The sequence below is a fragment of the Bubalus kerabau genome, chromosome 21, assembly GCF_029407905.1.
Source record: "Bubalus kerabau isolate K-KA32 ecotype Philippines breed swamp buffalo chromosome 21, PCC_UOA_SB_1v2, whole genome shotgun sequence".
Taxonomy (NCBI): domain Eukaryota; kingdom Metazoa; phylum Chordata; class Mammalia; order Artiodactyla; family Bovidae; genus Bubalus; species Bubalus kerabau.
This window is the reverse complement of record NC_073644.1, coordinates 42314217-42332267: the sequence shown is the minus strand read 5'-3', so window position 1 is coordinate 42332267 and position 18051 is coordinate 42314217. Positions and strand designations below refer to the sequence as shown.

The 18051-nt window shown below is 43.4% G+C and overlaps 1 long non-coding RNA gene across 1 annotated transcript in view; it reads right to left on the bottom strand.

The window, feature by feature from the left end:
* Positions 1-1186: 1186 nt before the first annotated feature.
* Positions 1187-18051, bottom strand: part of LOC129635944 (uncharacterized) — a 30823-nt gene continuing 13958 nt past the window's right edge. Inside the window, exon 3 of the long non-coding RNA XR_008706553.1 lies at positions 1187-1521. This is a non-coding gene — a long non-coding RNA (uncharacterized LOC129635944). The remainder of the gene's footprint in view (positions 1522-18051) is intronic.

Below are 18051 nucleotides of genomic sequence, written 5' to 3'. Positions count from 1 at the left end.
ACTTGTCTAGCAGATTTCTTAAGACATTAGAAAGCCAGGGTAGTAATAACATGAAGATGGGGATAAGAATAAAAAGAGAGCTGCTCAGAGGCAGATCCATGCACATATACAGCATCACCACAGGGGACGATGTGGCCTCACAGATCCCCCAGGGTAGGGTGAGTCGCTCAGTGGATGGCGCCTGGACACTAGCTCACTAAAGAGCGAAATTAAAAACAGAATCCCCCCTGATACCACTTACAAAGTCAATCTCAGGTGGATTAAAAGCGATGTAATCAGAAGACAGCTCAATAGACCATTTTGTGACCCAAGGACAGAGGAAGGCTTCCAACACGTCAAAGCTTCCATCAAGTTCACCCAGCAGAATCCACTTCCCTGTTTTCCTGCTCCATCCTCCTGCTCCATCCCTGGGCTGTGACACGCTTTTCCACAGCCACATCAGCCCCTGAAAGCACTCTAGGTGTCAGGCACCCAGAGTTTCAATTATCATTCAGACAGAATCCCAGTTTACAATCAGCTAAAACATCCTGCCACATCACCTACTTCTAAGAAACAGGGTAACAGCATTATATGAAAATCAGGATGCTAGACTGCAAAACCATCCAAGAGCAAACATCAGAATGCAAACTAGAGAAACAGCAGATCTGTACTGGTGGTAAGATTATATGTCTGTGTGTCCTTACATATTTTACACATTTTCTGCCTGAATCAAATAGTACCTTTGTAATTAGAGGGGGAAAACCTTGCTTCTCCAAATGGGCAGGTGAATAGGAACCTGCCAGTGGGTGTGTGACCACATTGCTCTGGAAAGAAGAAGGGGTGGCAACTGTGCCCACAAAAATAGAAACATCGAGTGTAAACTTTTAGTGTTTGCGCCACGCTCCAGAACATCACACAGAACCCTCAATAAACATTGAATTGACTTGTTGCTCCTGAAACCACATCTCCTGGGACCACTCGGGAATGAAACTGCCTGAGGGTGTGCACTTCTATTTTTAAAGTCCAGAAAGTACACATGTTCATGTACACACACACACACACACACACACTGCTCTGGATTCTGTGTATCTGTCCTGGATCCAGTGATTCTGAGTGTTGCAGGGGCTTCTATTTCTATTTTTCCCAACATCTCATTCCACCAGTTTGCTCCTAACTAGAAGTGAAAGAAGCTTGGTTCATGGAATTGAGAACATTTCTCTACTTAGACAACTTTTACAGGCTCTCCCTCCTCAATAAATACATTCATAAGTTTCTATCGAAAAGATCATCAACTTGTGATTTTCAGCCGTGAAGATCTCTTTAAAACGTCCTTGTTCTCAGATGTGAAATCTGATGAGCATCTTCTAAATCGGCAATGATGTGCTTCACATTGGCATGAAATGGCGCACCGTTCTTGGCTGAGGGTCATCAGCTCTGGAGGTCTACTGACTTTATTTTTAGTTTGTTTGGTATCCTCATGAACTGTCACTTAGGAAGTGGAGTCTGGTCAGACACTTTGTATATTCAGAGACCTGAAGACAACTAGAAAGAACAGAATTGGATTTGTAACTTTAGGACACTGTCAAGACTGAGTATTTCTCTGTATGAATCAAGAACGTATTGGCATCTGTTTTAAAGCAAGCACTGTTCTCTTCTGGAAGCTTGATCATGGCCTCTCTTTCTGTTTTTTTTTTCCCTCCCCCACCTCATTCCTTACTGCATCTTTCTCTCCTTTATTTCTTACTTTCTGCAATTATTTAACACAGAAACATCCATGCCCATGGCAGCCTGCTACCTGTTTTTAAATATAAAGCAAGAGCCTTGCCCTCGCTTCCAGGAACATGGAATCCAGATAAAGTGCTATATGCCCCTGCACACACACAAAAAGTCCAAACCCAAGATTAAGACTTGATAGCATTAAATTATAACGTAGAAGAGATGTTGACAAGACAGCAGGATAAAGTAAATGGAAAGGAAATAGACTGTCTAGAGAAAAAGGAGATTTTTTTTTTTTTTTTTGCTGGGGAGGGTTTTTCGTCTCTAGCCAGTTAAACAAATGAGCATTACGCAGGAACCTGAAAAAGACGGAGGAGCTGTGTTTACTTGAGATGGATCACACAGAATGCTTATTGAGGTGAGAGCTTAGATGGAGTGAGAAGTAACGTTTCTTGCAAAGCGGACGTGAACAGGGAAGGCACGGGATGGGGCTGGGGAAGAGAACACGGCCATCTGACTGAGACAGGAGTTCCTGCCGGGCAGTGAGGGAGAGAGGCAGGTTTTTCCATCTGTCTCCTTTTCCCTGTGAAGCAAATTCAGACAGCATTTGGACAGGAGCCCAGAGGAATGCGCTGGAAGAACTCGTTTAAAACATGGCATCAGAGCACATCTGGCAGGCAGTGTTTCCACAGCATTCATGACCAGCACCTTGCCTGGACCCAACTTACAGGGCCATCAAATTAAGGGGAAAATAAATCCTAAAGACACGTGTCTGGAGCTTGATGAATGAGGCCAAGCCTATCTCGTTGGGTGTCTATTAGCCTCAAGGTTTAGGCAGATTCAATCCCTGAATACACCTTTTAATCTAATCACACACTTTGCATCATTTTTCCATCATTGATGGAAATTGAGCATAGTGATTAGCTAACAGGAAATATGAAACAGTATATTCTCCACGATTATACCTTGAACCTTTCATTCTAGGAAGCCTAAGGATCTTTTCTGGAGGTTATTAAGCAATCATAGCTGCTTAAGGAAGCTCGATAATTTTTTAAAATCTCCTGGTTCCCTAGCACGATAGAGTATCTGACCCACCCTTCTCAATAACAAAATCAGTCTTGCATAGAATATCTAATTTTAAAAGGAATTTTAAGGGGTCATATGAAAATGATCTGGAGACTTAGAATCTTTTATGGTCTTCAGGTAAACTAAAAAAAATCAACAAGCAGCAAAGTACTGTTGGAAGTTTTCCAAGTAAGTTACACACAAGCCACTGGATACCAATAAGCAGTCTTCAAAGTGCATGGGTAAAAAGAAATGGCTGTTTAACAGAAACAACAGAGCACCATGAACTTGGAATTGAGCAAGGTGGGGGGGCCAAGACCTTGTCCCAACCTGCAGAGATGAAACTCCTCAAGTACAAATTCCTCAGAGTGGAAATGACAGATGCCTCGGCCAAGGAAGATCCTGCTGCTAATCAGTCATGGGATTCTTTCAGCTGAGTCTGAATTCAACCTCAGAATCCTTCTCAACATGGTGCCTCAACAGGTAGTGCCCATTCCTAAGAGCTGATAGAGGAGGTGGGATCTATTTGCATTCCTGACATGGATTCCTACTTGCATGATGTGCAGTTAGCACACTGACAAAGTAAAATGTAGAATAAGAGGCTGAACAGACAGCTTGGTGATGGAGGTGTGGTGGGGAGAGTTATTAGGGTGAAGAATATAAAGTTGCCATATTTGTAGGTCAAGTGTTGGTCAAGAACAATCAGAGATTTCATACAGTTCAACCTGTTATTTAATGAGATGGGTGGGGTGGCACTTGAGCTGATTAGTCAACAGTAGAATGATGCAGATACACGAATACCTGGAAAGGAGCTCTCTGGACAAAAGATCATGTGCGAGGTACCAATGCCAAATTGCTGGGCCAAACTGCTGCATCAAAGAACCAAAGAGAAGTGGACAGAGGCTGAAACAAGGAGGCTGAGGACTTAGGAAGGAGAATGAATTTCTTCTATTGCAATGAAGACTTTAGCAAGAGAGTCATATGACCTGATGAAAGCAAATGTTAAGATTGTTCTGGCTGGAACTTCCCTGGTGGTCTAATGGTTCAGATTTCACATTCCAATGCAAGGGATGTGGGTTCAACCCCTAGTCAGGGAGCTTAGATCCCATATGCCTCACAGCCTAAAGGAACAAGCAAAACATAAAATTGAAGGAATATTGTAACAAATTCAATAAAGACTTTAAAAATGGTCCACATCAAAAATTTCTTAAAAAAAAAAGAGTGCTCTGGCTGATATATGGGAAATAAAGTGTGGAACAAGAAGACAGTTCAGAAGTTTACTGCAGAGGTCTAAGCGACGGACAATCCATAGTGGCTTGAATGAGGATTATAGCCAAGAGGCAGGTGAACATGGCTGGATTCCAGATACATTTTGAAGGCTGAGCTTCCTAGCCTCCTGATAGTAACAATTACAACAGTATAATCATTAATCATAAAGAAGGCTGAGCATTGAAGAATTGATGCTTTTGAACTCTGATTGTGGAGAAGACTCTTGAGAGTCCCTTGGACCGAAAGGAGATCAAACCAGTCAATCCTAAAAGAAATAAGTCCTGAATATTCATTGGAAGGACTGATGCTGAAGCTGAAACTCCAATACTCTGGCTACCTGATGCAAAGACCCGACTCATTGGAAAAGACCCTGAAGTTGGGAAAGATTGTGGGTAGGAGGAGAAGGGGGTGACAGAGGATGAGATGGTTGGATGGCACCATTGACTCAATGCAAGGAGTTTGAGCCAACCCTAGGTGATCGTGAAGAACAGGGAAATCTGGTGTGCTGTGGTCCATGGGGTCACAAAGAGTCAGACATGACTTAGTGACTGAACAACAACAATAATTAACCATAAGTAGAAACCACCAACCATTACTATCTGTCAAATACTTTCTGTGAGCCAGGCCTGTTGGTTGCTAAGCATTTTGCACACATTATCTCAATTCACACAAAAAGTCGACAGAGTAGATGCTATTATTATCCACATCCTACAGATGAGAAAACAGCTCAGAAAAAAAAAATATTAAAAGCTGATCCAAGAACATATGGCCACTAGGTGGTAAAACTGGAATTCAAAATAAATGGGTCTGTTTCCCAAGGCAGAGTTCTAGAATACTCTAAGTTCTCGACATCCAACCAGAATCCACAGAGGAGTATGCATGTGTAATGCATGCCTGAGTGGGGAGGTGAGGGGAAAGGGAAATTTCCATGGAAGCCATTCCAGAAGTGGAAACCACAAGGAGGGAAAGACAGTATGGGTAGGAAATAAAACAAAACAAAAATTGCTCCTTTGACTTTTAGTGGATGAATGCTAACTAAGCACCAAGATGTTTCTCTTTTTAACCAACCCATTCCAAACCTACAAGTGTACACTGATCGAGCCAATACATCCCTCATTCAGATATAGCATCTTACCTTGTCCTCAGCTGGCCTGTTTTTCCTAAGGTTTTATGGCTTAAACACACAAGGAAATCACCTGAAAATTCTTTGAAAGGACTGATGCTGAAGCTGAAGCTCCAATACTTTGGCCACCTGATGCGAAGAGACAACTCATTGGAAAAGACTCTATTGCTGGGAAAGATTGAAGGCAGAAGGAGAAGGGGGCAATAGAGGATGGTTGGATGGCATCGCTGACTCAATGGACATTAACTTGGGCAAACTCTAGGAGATGGTGAGGGACAAGGAAGCCTGATGTGCTTCTGTTCATGGGGTCATGAAGAGTCAGACAAGACTTGGTGACTGAACAACATGACTTACACATGACAGTCTCCTCCTCAACTTCATCAGGCTTTGCAGGAAGCCAAATGGAATTTTACATGAAGACCACAATCACCCATGACACCTGAGACGCATCCAGTCGACTTGCCTTAAACACCCTTTATCCCTGCATGGTTCCAGCATTTTAGACTCCAGATCACTCTGGATAAGTCTGTTCTTTCATTCAGTGAGTGGAAGACTTTGAGTTTGTGTGCAACAAGAGGTATAGACAGTAAAAAAAAAAAAAAAAAAAAAGACCCCTTTGGAATGGGAAGTATACTGGCAAAGCCAGTGGAGCCAAGTTGTCAAACTGATGTTTGTCTTCATCAAAAAAGCGAGCAAGGCTCTTTTTTATCAGAAGCGTTAAGTTTCCCAAGAGGGACAGAGCTACAGACTGTGAGAGATGCTAAAAACACAACTGTGGCTGAACACGCAGTGTCTACATTGGAGCACAGGGTGGAAAGATCTGGAAGAATTCTCTCTCACTCCTGAGTGTCACCTTTAAATTCAAAGGACACGTTAGAGCCTGTTCTTGATAACCCGTCCTGGGATCCCGTCCCAGGCGAGTCACCCACTGTCACCTGCCCTGCGCTGTTCAGTAGATGACAGTTAGACCTGCCTTGGAGGGAGACTGACAGAGGCTTGTGTTAGTGCCTGAGTGTATCCGCCTGACTGCATCCCACATGCAAAGGAACACAGCAGAATATTTCTCCCCTTCCAGTGATCAGCGTCTTTTTCCTTCCATAAGAATAACATTCAAGAGTTACATTCAAGGCTTCCCTGGTGGCTCAGTGCCAAAGAATCCACCTGCCAAGGCAGGAGACGCAGGTTCGATCTCTGGTCTGGGAAGATCCCACATGCTGAGCAGCTGAGCCCATGCACCACAGCTAGTGAGTCTGTTCACCCTGGAGTCCGGGCTCCACGACGAGAGAAACCACCACAATGAGCAGCCCTCACATTGCAACAAAGAGTAGCCCCCACCCTCTGCAACTAGAGAAAAGCCTGCACAACGGTGAAGACCCAGCACAGCCAAAAATGAAAACAAAATTTTTTTTAAAAAATTGCATTCGTATATAAATGTAATACTTCTTAGTATTAATTTGCAATCCTCCTGCCTCTCCGCGGGAAATGAAGAGAACTGCTTTGTCTACTCAGTTCCCTGTCGGGGTTCTGGATAAAGCTCACTTCCTGTGAAGAATAATGTGATTATCAGACATGATATTCCTGTCAAGATCCAGGCTCCATGTTTTATCTCCTCACATCAGACAGCAAAGCTAATTAACTCACAGCATTCAGAGGTCTGGGAACTTCATGAGTCAAGGGTCACAGAGAACCCGAGAAAGCGTTGATGATGATGAAGTGTTAACAACTAATTACACATCTGAACAGGGGGGATCAATACGACCCTGCGGAGCCTTCCTCCCTAATTGCCTCGTGGAGCAGCAAAATGCTTCATAAATGAAAAAAGAGGCACGCAAAGAGGATAATGGGAATATTGCCTTTGAAAGTAACCAAGAGGCAGAAGGGAGAAGGCAATGGCAACCCACTCCAGTACTCGTGACAACAGGGGCTTTTGAGAGATGTCAGGTGTTACTCCATCCTCTGGTATGGGCGAGTCCTTAGCTGCTTGGCATCTATGCTGGTCTATGGACAACAATTTGGGCAGCAAGGAAGTAGTGAGACAACATGTACTCTGAATATGCGCATGAAAGCGATGCTGATGAAACTTTATTTGCTCAAGTAGACTCAGAAACTCACATGCCTTGAAGCTCTAGACTTTCCCTCTGTTCTTTGTACAATTTCTGACTTTGCTAGAGGTGGCTCCAGGGTTTTTGAACATCTAAGCTTCCAGGTATTTAAAGGTGAAAGGGTGGGGGGAGGGGGCTCAGAGTCTCCAGGGAAACTGTAGAGAGGTGGAAAGCAACAGAGCATTTTTATGAAAAAGCACTGAAATGAAATATCTTGACACTTCCTCTTTCCCAGCCACATGTAGATGCTATAAAACTTCATAGTGAGATTGTTACAGTCCTTTACAGAGAGATGGCCAAGCTCCTGACAAGTCCATTTGCTTCCAGCCAAATAAGACCCAGACGATGTAATGAATACTTGATATTGTTGGACCTCTACCTTAAATTCCTTGCATCATTGTGACCTGAACTTTAGAAAAGTACCATTGAGAAGGGAAAATGTATACTTTTTAAAAATACATTTAACCACTGAAAAAGGTTTCAAATACAGTTTTTAACCACTATGGCTATTTGCTTAGATGAATCCTTCATTTTTTAATACAAATTTTGGCACCAAATTCTATTTTGTTCCAAAATAATTATAAAATAAAACATTGATATCCTTGGGGTGTTTTCCCAAATCTACTCTGAAATTGTCCATATTCAGAACCACTAAGATAATTTCTATCATAAATATTACACTTTCTAACATGCTAGCTTTTTAGGCAAATGCCTTCAATATCAGGGGTGATGACTCCTATTTCCTCATCCTGTTCTAATAACTGATTCATTTGTGGTGATGAAAAACAGCAATTATTTTTGCCTCCATGTCCTTATTTCTATGCAAATTTCCCTCTTATTTATTTTCAGGCAGTGACAATTGCCTGGACAACCCGGATGAGATAATATCATTGCCACTTCCCAGTATTAAATAATGTTAAAATAATGTCTTATAAAATCAACAGAATAATAAAAATAAAATCCTCACAAACCCTATTTGAGGAATAGTAATTCAACACAAAGGTGCTTTGTAAAAAAAGGCTCCCCCAGTGGCTCAGTGGTAAAGGACCCACCTGCAATGCAGGAGATGCGGGTTTGATCCCTGGATTGGGAAGGCCCCCTTGAGATGGAAATGGCAACCCACTCTGGTATTCTTGCCTAGAGAATCCTATGGACAGAGGAACCTGACAGGCTATAGTCCATGCGGTCGCAAAAACAGAGTTGGACACAACTGAAGTAACTGCATGCAACCCCAGTAGAAAGTCAATAGAAACTCAGGAAGCAGAAAACCTCATCTTTATAAGCTCTGAGAATGTTTCCTCCATGTTCTATGGCTGTCACCCAAACAGGCAGAGATTGTGTTATGTATATTCCAAAGATTCAGGAAGTAAAATGGATGGAGAGAGGGAAGGGGCTTAGGAAGAAGGGAGGAAGGAAGGGAGAAAGAGGTCAGACAGGCATGTGTAAGTTTATGTATGTATATGTGTGAATACATATTTCTAATTTCAGCAAGTTTGAGAAGAGCTACAGGCAGGGGAAAGACAAGTACAGTTGACCCTTAACAACATGAGGTTGGGGGCACTGACTCCCCGCAGTCAGAAATCCTCCAGTGACTTAGAGTCCACTCTTCATATATGTGGTTTGGTTTGGACTTTGATATTTACTACTGAAAAGAGTCCCTGTGTAGGTGGACCTGCATAGTTCAAACCCTTGTTTTTTAATAGTCAACTCAAGACAGTTGACTTGATGAGTCTCTTGTGATTACATTTTAATGTCTGTTTCTTCTAGGGTACGTGTGTGTATGCTCAGTTATGTCTGACTCTGTGACCCCCTGGACTGTGGCCTGCCAGGCTCCTCTGTCCATGGGATCCTCCAAGAAAGAACACTGGAGTGGGTTACCATTTTCTCCTGCAGGGGATCTTCCTAACCAAGGAATCAAACCCATGTCTCCTGTGGCTTCTGCACTGGCAGTCATTCTTTAACACTGCATCACCTGGGAAGCCATTTCTTCTGGTGCTTTCCATTTAATTCAGTCCTTCCCACCCTATTTCAGAAAGCTATCTAATCATAACAATATATAAAACCTCTCTATATTTAACATAAAGACTTTACTCTGCTAATTCTGGGGCTCACTGTCTTCACTAAGAAATTGGGACCTGATAATCTCAACAGTAGAGTCTAAGATAGTATTTGGATTTGAAGCTGCAGATGGAGAGGAGCAAAAACTTAATTCATAACTTCAAAATCTTCTCCTTCCCTTGGTAGGAATAACTTGGCTTCTTGGTGATATGGGTGGGGGAGTGGGAGGGAGGTAGAGAGAGAAGATGCCCCTGGCCCTCTCCCATGAGCTTCCAGGCTAGGTTAGGCCAGGGTGCAGAGAGGTCTTCAGGCCCTAGCCTCCTAATATAGAACATTCTGAAATATTTATTGCATTTTTATGGTACTGTGCTAGGTAATGAGGGAATAACCCAAGGAGTGCATGGTCCAAGGAGAGACACACATAAAATATTTACCTTTAAAAAAACTGTAACATTTTAACCGTATGGAAAAACAATTTTTAAGAAACTTCTCTCTGATGCGGGTTGTGCGTTTGTGCTCAGTTGTTCAGTCATATCCAACTCTTTGAGACCCCATGGACTGTTGCCCACCAGGCTCCTCTGTCCATGGAATTCCCCAGGCAAGAATACTAGAGTGGGTTGCTATTCTCTTCTCCAGGGGATCTTCCTGACCCATGATCAAACCCACATCTCCTGCTTGGCAGGTGGACTCTCTACCACCGAGCCACCTGGGAAGAACCCCAGATCCCACATATGGAATATAAAAACAGAAGGAGAAGCAGGTGTGGCTTCCTTAAAAGAGACAACAGGACATTTGCTATCTGGAAGATACATATCAGAACAGGTTCCTGTCTGCCCATCCATCCTCACCCAGCAAGCTCAGAGCTATGGTGAGTTTTCTCCAACACAGGCATTGTTCATATGGTGGATTATTCTCTTCACACAGAAGTCACATAGACCTAGTCAATAAAGAGTTGTTCCATACAATGAAGGTTTGAAATCCTCATACAGATTTGAACGGGACTAGAAGAAGAATATCAAGAGCAAGAAATATCTTTCCCTGAGTTTCTTTTGAAGTCTAGATCCGGAAATATCTAGATGGTGGTTACACTTCATTCCTCAGGGGAAAAAATAATGAATCCTCACAAGTATTCAGGACTAAGAAATAAATGAAAGAAAAAGCTTAGCTTTGGGTGAAAATTAAGACAGAAAGCACTAGACTTCTTTGGGTTCTGAATGAGACCCCCTCAGGATCAGTGTGATCAGTGTGCATCACTCTTGGAAGAGAAGGACTACCATCTGGGACTGTCAAGTACAGCAGGCACTTTGGGAACCAAGTCCGATCCTCACTAAGCCAGTCTGGGTCTTGGGAGGCTTGTCTGGTTGGGTGGGTCTCAGCGGGAAATGACCTTATAACCGGGTTCTTGGCTCCTTAGGGATCCTGGCAGCTCTATGTCAACACTGGGAAACACAGGAGACACCCTGAAGCTGCCCCATCCAGGGAGAATTTCCAGGTTCAGATGACCTTGGCCGCCATGTTGATCCTTGGAGGAGGGCTCACTCTAGGAGCACCCATCTGCCCAAAGCTTGCTGACAGAAAACCCCACGTTTCTTTTTGCTCATGATGGTCTCATGTATGCAGACCTTTCACTTAAGAGAATCACTGTCACTCTCTATCCTACCTTATCCACGAGAGCCTCAAAATTTTTATTTTGTATGACTGAAACTTCACAAAGTCCACATTGCCAAATATATGAACAAGAGTTTCATTTCAAATAGGGGATGTTTGCAAGCCCTCAGATTCTCCAGTTATACACGTGTCTGGCCTGGCACCGGGGCAGGATCCGCTCCTCTGTGAAAACCCTGGACCTCCACTGGGAAGCCATCTTTCCCCACATGAGAACCTATTCCTGCACATCTGACAACCACGCCTTGATGGTCCCTAGAAATTCTGGGTATAAACTCACTCAGGGGTCCTATGAAGAAGACTCTTCATCTCTCTTCATCCCAGAAGGCATGCTTCTTTTGCCAGCACCCCGGGAGGACATGATGGCAGCTTATTCGAGAGAAGAAAGTGAAAGAAAACTCTCCACCTTTGTAAATAAGATCATGTATACCATTTTTCCCCCAGACTCCACATATATGCATTAATATACGATATTTGTTCTTCACTTCCTGAACAGACTCAGACACAGAGAACAAACATGGACACCAAGGGGGGAAGGTAGGGTGAGATGAACTGGAAGATTGGGATTGACATATACACACTACTATGTATACTATAGATAACTAATGAGAGCCTACTGGAGGGCACAAGGAACTCTACGCAGTGCTCTGTGGTGACCTGAATGGGAGGAAATCCAAAAAAGAGGGGATATATGTGTACGGGGGGCTTTCCAGGTGGCGCTAGCGGCAAAGAATTCACCTGCCAATGCAGAAGCCGCAGGAGACATGTGTTCGATCCCTGGGTCGGGAAGATCCCCTGGAGAAGGGCAAGACAACCCACTCCAGTACTCTTGCCTGGAGAATCCCATGGACAGAGAAGCCTGGTGGGCTACAGTCCATGGGGTCGCAAAGAGTGGGACACGACTAAGCAATGAAACAGCAAACAATATGTATATGCATGGGTGATTCACTTTGTTGAACAGCAGAAACTAACACATTATAAAGCAACTATACTCCAATAAAACACTTTTTTAAAAAAGGCAACTTTGGGTCCTCTGATGGTTTTCAAGTAGTGAGCAGGTTGACCCCAGGAGGCTGAGGGCACCTGGTGTGGGAGCTTTGTAACCTCCTGGCCCCTCCCACTCACCTGCTGGGGGTGGGATCCCAAGCTAGGCTGGATGTTCAGCCAGGGACCCCCCTCTGCCCTGAGCTTTATGCTCACCCCCAGCCCCATGATCTGGCCACGCAGAGACCTGGGGCTTCCTGTTTGTGTCTAAAAGCTTCAGCTCCAGCTCCCGAGGTGGTTAATTTGACATTAAAAATGCTCCATAGAACATACCATTAAGCCGGCTTCCCTGCAAAGCTCATAAAGATGCGCCAAGGCCGGTTCTGGCTCTCTCCACAGTGCAGCCCTGCAGGGACCATCTTTTACGTTCTGTATGAACCCCACAGAGCAGGTGGCTAGTCGCTGAATGGGACTCCCATCCTTGTCCATTAGGCTGGATTTTAAAACAATTGGCAAAATTTGTGGGAAAGTAACTTGAGATCTCGTTTTCAATTCCCAAGAATATGTGAGCCCAAGACCTGACCCCCACGAAGCTCTGACTACAGTGAAGTGAAGACAAAATCTGGAGGGTGACTGAGATGCAGGCAGAAAATAGCACTTGCTGGCATGGTAGGTTAGCATCATTACCAGTTCCTACATCACCAACGCCTGAATCCTCATGACCAAAATCAGACTCCTTTGTCTGATTTCCCCACGCTTGGCTTTATTTTATTTTATTTTATTTATTTAGTTAAAAAAATTTTTTTAAACGTATTTATTTTTAATTGAAGGATAATTGCTTTACAATATTGTGTTGGTTTTTAATTTTTAAAGATTTTTTTTTTATGTGGACCATTTTTAAAGTCTATTGAATTTGTTACTATATTGCTTCTGTTTTCTGGTTTAGGTTTTTTGGCCCCGAGGCATATGGTATGTTAGCTCCCCAACCATGGATCAAACCTACACCCCCTGCATTGGAAGGCAAAGTCTTAACCATTGGACCAGCAGGGAAGTCCCTACCCTTGGCTTTAGACAAGCTAATTCCCTAGTTCTCTCCCCATTGGCTTGTCTGGGGATTTTCTTTTCTGCTCACCTCCTTCAGTGATCATTAACAGCCTTTGGGATCCCTGGAGGCAAAGGAGACCATGTTCTCTGTCCAGTTCCAACTCTGAGCCTCAGATCACACAGCCTGGTGGTGAGGAATGTGTGTTGAATGGAGGTACAGTGGAGTTGACATGGTAAGGATGCTCTGGAAAGAATCCACAGGGCACACTCATGGCCACTTGATTCTGGGAGTGAAACTAAGGAAGGGCTTGGGGAGAAGGCAAGAAGCCAAAGGGGAATCAGGAAAGCACACGCATGAAGGGCTCTTCCTGCGTTTCTTACCCCCAAACTAGATTTAAGAGAGAAAAATGTAAGAAATAATCAGGATTGATTTCCCAATTGTGGCAAATGTTTTCCAAGCCCTGTGATGGGCAGGGTGTTACAATAGTTTTCAAACTATCCGAAAGCGATGAGGGAGCTATGGGACCAATGAGAGATTTGTAACCCTATGCTGTCTGGGTTTTGGAGACTAGGTTTATCAGAGGGGCCAGAGGGCTGGGAAGTCTTTGCCTGAAAGAACACCTCACATTTGGGGGACATATTTGGAATACCTGGAGCATAGTATTCAGGGAGGAGGGTAGTGGTAGAAAAGATGCTGCAAAGGTAAGAAAGGGCTCTATGGTCATGCTGAGGAATTTGAACCTATGGTGGATAAACTGGGTCTAATGACCCAGTGCACAATTCAGAAATGTGATTTTTATTATTAGATTTTTCAAAATTGAAGTATAGTTGATTTGCAACGGTGTGTTCGTTTCAGGAGCATAGCAAAGTGATTCAGTTATACATATATTCTTTTTCAGATTATTTCCCCCAGTGACAACCCACTCTTGTGGGTATTCTTGCCTGGAAAATCCCATGGGCACAGAAGCCTTGGTAGAGTGCAGTCCTTGAGGTCACAGAGAGTAGCACACTACTGACCGTGCACGCCATGCCATGCTGCTGCTGCTGCTGCTGCTGCTAAGTCACTTCAGTCGTGTCCGACTCTGTGCGACCCCATAGATGGCAGCCCACCAGGCTCCCCTGTCCCTGGGATTCTCCAGGCAAGAATACTGGAGTGGGCTGCCATTTCCTTCTCCAATGCATGAAGGTGAAAAGTGAAAGTGAAGTCGCTCAGTCGTGTTCGACTCTGAGTGACCCCATGGACTGCAGCCTACCGGGCTCCTCTGTCCATGGGATTTTCCAGGCAAGAGTCCTGGAGTGGGGTGCCATCACCTTCTCTGACGCCATGCCATAGGTTAGTACAAATACTGAGTATAGCTCCCTCTGATGTATAATAGGTCCTTGTTGTCTATTTTATATATAGTGTGTGTATATTTTAATTCCAATCTCTTAATTTCTCCTTCTCCCCCTTTCTCCTTTGGTGACCATAAGTTTGTATCAATTTTTGATAAGTGGATAGTATACACAAGAGTGGAAACACCTCATGGGAAAGAGGCTGATGAGTTGGTAACTGGGAAAGGTCATGGACCAGATGATAAGAGCTGGTCCAGGCAAGGGCAGGGTGAGAGATGGGCTGCATGAGAGATGGAGAGGATGGGCTGTATCTGAGAGAGTCTTGGGAGGAGAGTAAGAGATGTAGAGACAGCATGTGTGAGAGGCTAAGAGTGAAGGGGTGTCAAGGATGAGGCAAGGTGTGTAATGTGATCAGCCCATTGTAGTTTCTCTTCCAAGGACTGAGGGAGCCCCTCCCCATTCTCAGATCTTAAAAGGGATTGTTGTGAATCCCCTCCCCTTCCTCACCCTTCCAGAAAGGAAGACACAAAACCTTTCCAGAGCTTATCATCATACTCATTCATTAGTCTACTTCCAAGCTGGAAACCAGTTGAGGCCCGGGGATTAGCTTTGGTTAATATCAGGTAAGAACAGCTCCCTGGTGAGAAGAACATCACTGGCCCAGTCTTCTTCAGCCTTTCATTTCATTTATGAGAGGAGGGAAGAACCAAAATCTTTTTCTGCTTAAAACAGATGCTAACTCATCTCTTGGATATAGCCGATCAATAAACATTTAAAAATCAAGACTTTGTTCCCATCAAAGTTGCACCAACCATAAAGCTGGCATTCTGAGAGGACAGGGCCCTTCCTTCTCTTCCAGGTTGGGGACCTACTGTTCTCCAGTAATGCAGTCTGTGCAGTTGAGTGTGTGTCCCTTTTTGGTTTAACTGTATTTTTTGGCTCAAGAAATCTCACATTGTCTCATAAAGTCCTGGCTTATTGCCAGTGACTAATGGACAGTCCGTGGCTGTGAGCCCATGGTTGACTGACAGGCTTGGTCGAGTTGTTAAAAGCTGACTTGCAAACAGGTAGAGGGGAACAACACTGGCATTTGATAACAGGCCAAGTCGAATATTCCAAGCTATTTCTGAACAATGAATTGCGTGTGAGGCACCTACCTGCTCAGGTGGCTTTGAAAATCTTTAAATCATTGGTTTGTAAAATTGCTATTAGTCCCTTGATTGTTCCACTTAGCACAAAATTTACATCTAATAAAACCATCTTCTCCATTTAAAGTATATTTGCTCTTCTTTCTAGTTTATTGTGTAACTCTGGGCTAAGCAAAGAAAATCATGTGTCTTCAGCGGCTTTGTTTAGAGTTACTCCACAAAAGCAGATTTCAGTAAAAAGAAAAGAACATAGAATATAGAACAATTCTTCTACCTGATTTTCATTGCACTTCCTCTGGATGTTTTTTTTTTAAATTGTGGCAGGCATATTTATTTTTATCCATTGCACTGTGATTTTTAATTATCTTTTTTTAAAAAGGCTTTATTTTAAAATTCATACAGAAGTCTTGGTCTGCTACCAAGTTTTGTGTCTTAATCAGTAAAGTGTGATTTAAATGAGCATACATGTTTGCAAGAGCATCTTAGATAATAAGTCCCTGACTCTGAAAGAGTTCTGACATTTTTGAAACTGAACAAATGGGCCATGCTGTTTCATACAGCCTTAGGCTGGTCAGATTTAGCAAATAAAAATACAAGATGTCAGGTTGAATTTCAGAAAATAATTTGGTTTTCTAGGACAGGTATTTGTATGCACTATTTGGAACACATGTATACTAAAAAAAAATCATTATTTATCTGTTATTCACCTGGGGTGTCCTCTGTTTTATCTGGTAAACCAAAACCTATAAATTGAAGGTTAACATACAAACCTAATAAGTCTGGCTTCCTTGACATTCTGTATTTTTACATAAGACAGTTTCAACTATTGGAATATTTTCTTTTGAAAGGTTGCCCTGCTCTGTATGTATGCGAAGAGTGTTGTGTGTTTTTTTTAAGTGACTTTTGGTTTTATTTTGTTTTTTGCTTTTTTGCCGTACTGTATGGTGGGATCTTAGATCCCCAGTAAGGGATTGGACCCAGGCCCCAGCACTGGAAGCACAGAGTCCTAAGCCCTGGGACGCCAGGGAACTCTTTCAAAGAATGTTTTTGGCAGGACAATGTCATACTTGATTCTTGGGGATTGAGCCTATGGACCATCCTTCAAGGATAAACACTAAAGGGACCTATAAGGACAAATCAAAGATGCTGTGGACACATGAAAATGTGGCTCACTCTCCATTTTACTCACAACTTGTGAAACAGAATGGGGATCCAAGATTCTGGGATTAACACAATTCGCAGGCCATGACGATCTTAGCTGGGTCTTTAACTAAGATGGTAACATGCTCTAAATTGGGGCTTTCTGTAGCCATTTCACTAAATTGCATTCAACAGAGACAAAGGATTCCACTTATATTCCAATGAAAATTGCTTTACTATTAGACAGACCCTCTTGAAGCCTGTGTCACTTTACAAGGGGAAGCTAAGGAGAACACTTAGCATTCTTTTTATAGGTTTCCACATAGAAAAAAGCTCCTGTTATTTCCCTTCTAAATTCCTTTGAAAAGTGGCTGACCTTTATTTCCCCTTTTCTCCCAGGATGAGATGATTAAGGAAAAAAAAAAAATCAACCCACATGGGCATGAGGTCATTTAAAGATAGGCCAATTAATAAAGACATTATACAGCATCCATGTTAATCCACTCCTTAATTTGCTCCCACCCTAGGCTGCCTTCTGAGGGCTGGTTGGGATCATGTGTGGACCTTAGTGATGGAGCACTCTACTAGGAAAATGCCCTCTACTTTCCTAGCCAAGGACACTGACGCCCCTAAAGGGACTTCCCTGGACCAAAGTCACACATCCAATAGGAGATACTGTTGTGTCTCACATTCAGCTTTCCTGAATCTTTTCTCCAGCAATGATTTCTGTCTTCCCCAAGTACTCTACAGATATAAGTGAAAACTCATGATTATTTAAAGTCACCAATTCACTTATGTTCACAGCAGAATTATCCACAATCACCAAGAGTTGGAAGCAACCCAAGTGTCCACAGACGGATGGAGGGATAAACAAAACACGGTCTCTACAAACACTGGAATACTATCCAGCCTTCAAAAGAATGAGTGTCTGAGACATGCCACAACATGGATGAACCATGAAGACACATTATGCTCAGTGTAATTAACCAGTCACTAAAGTCGGAGAAGGCAATGGCACCCCGCTCCAGTACTTTTGCTTGGAGAATCCCATGGATGGAGGAGCCTGGTGGGCTGCGGTCCATGGGGTTGCTAAGAGTCAGACACGACTGAGAGACTTCACTTTCACTTTCCACTTTCATGCATTGGAGAAGGAAATGGCAACCCACTCCAGTGTTCTTGCCTGGAGAATCCCAGGGACGGGGGAGCCTGGTGGGCTGCTGTCTATGGGGTCGCAGGGGTCGCACAGAGTTGGACATGACTGAAGCAACTTAGCAGCAGCAGCAGCAGAGGACACAGTGGAGGAAGGGAATGGCAACCCACTCCAGGATTCTTGCCTGGAGAATCCCATGGACAAAGGAGCATGGTGGTCTATAGCCCATGGGGTCAAAAAGAGTTGGACACGGCTGAGCAACTAGTACTACTAGTA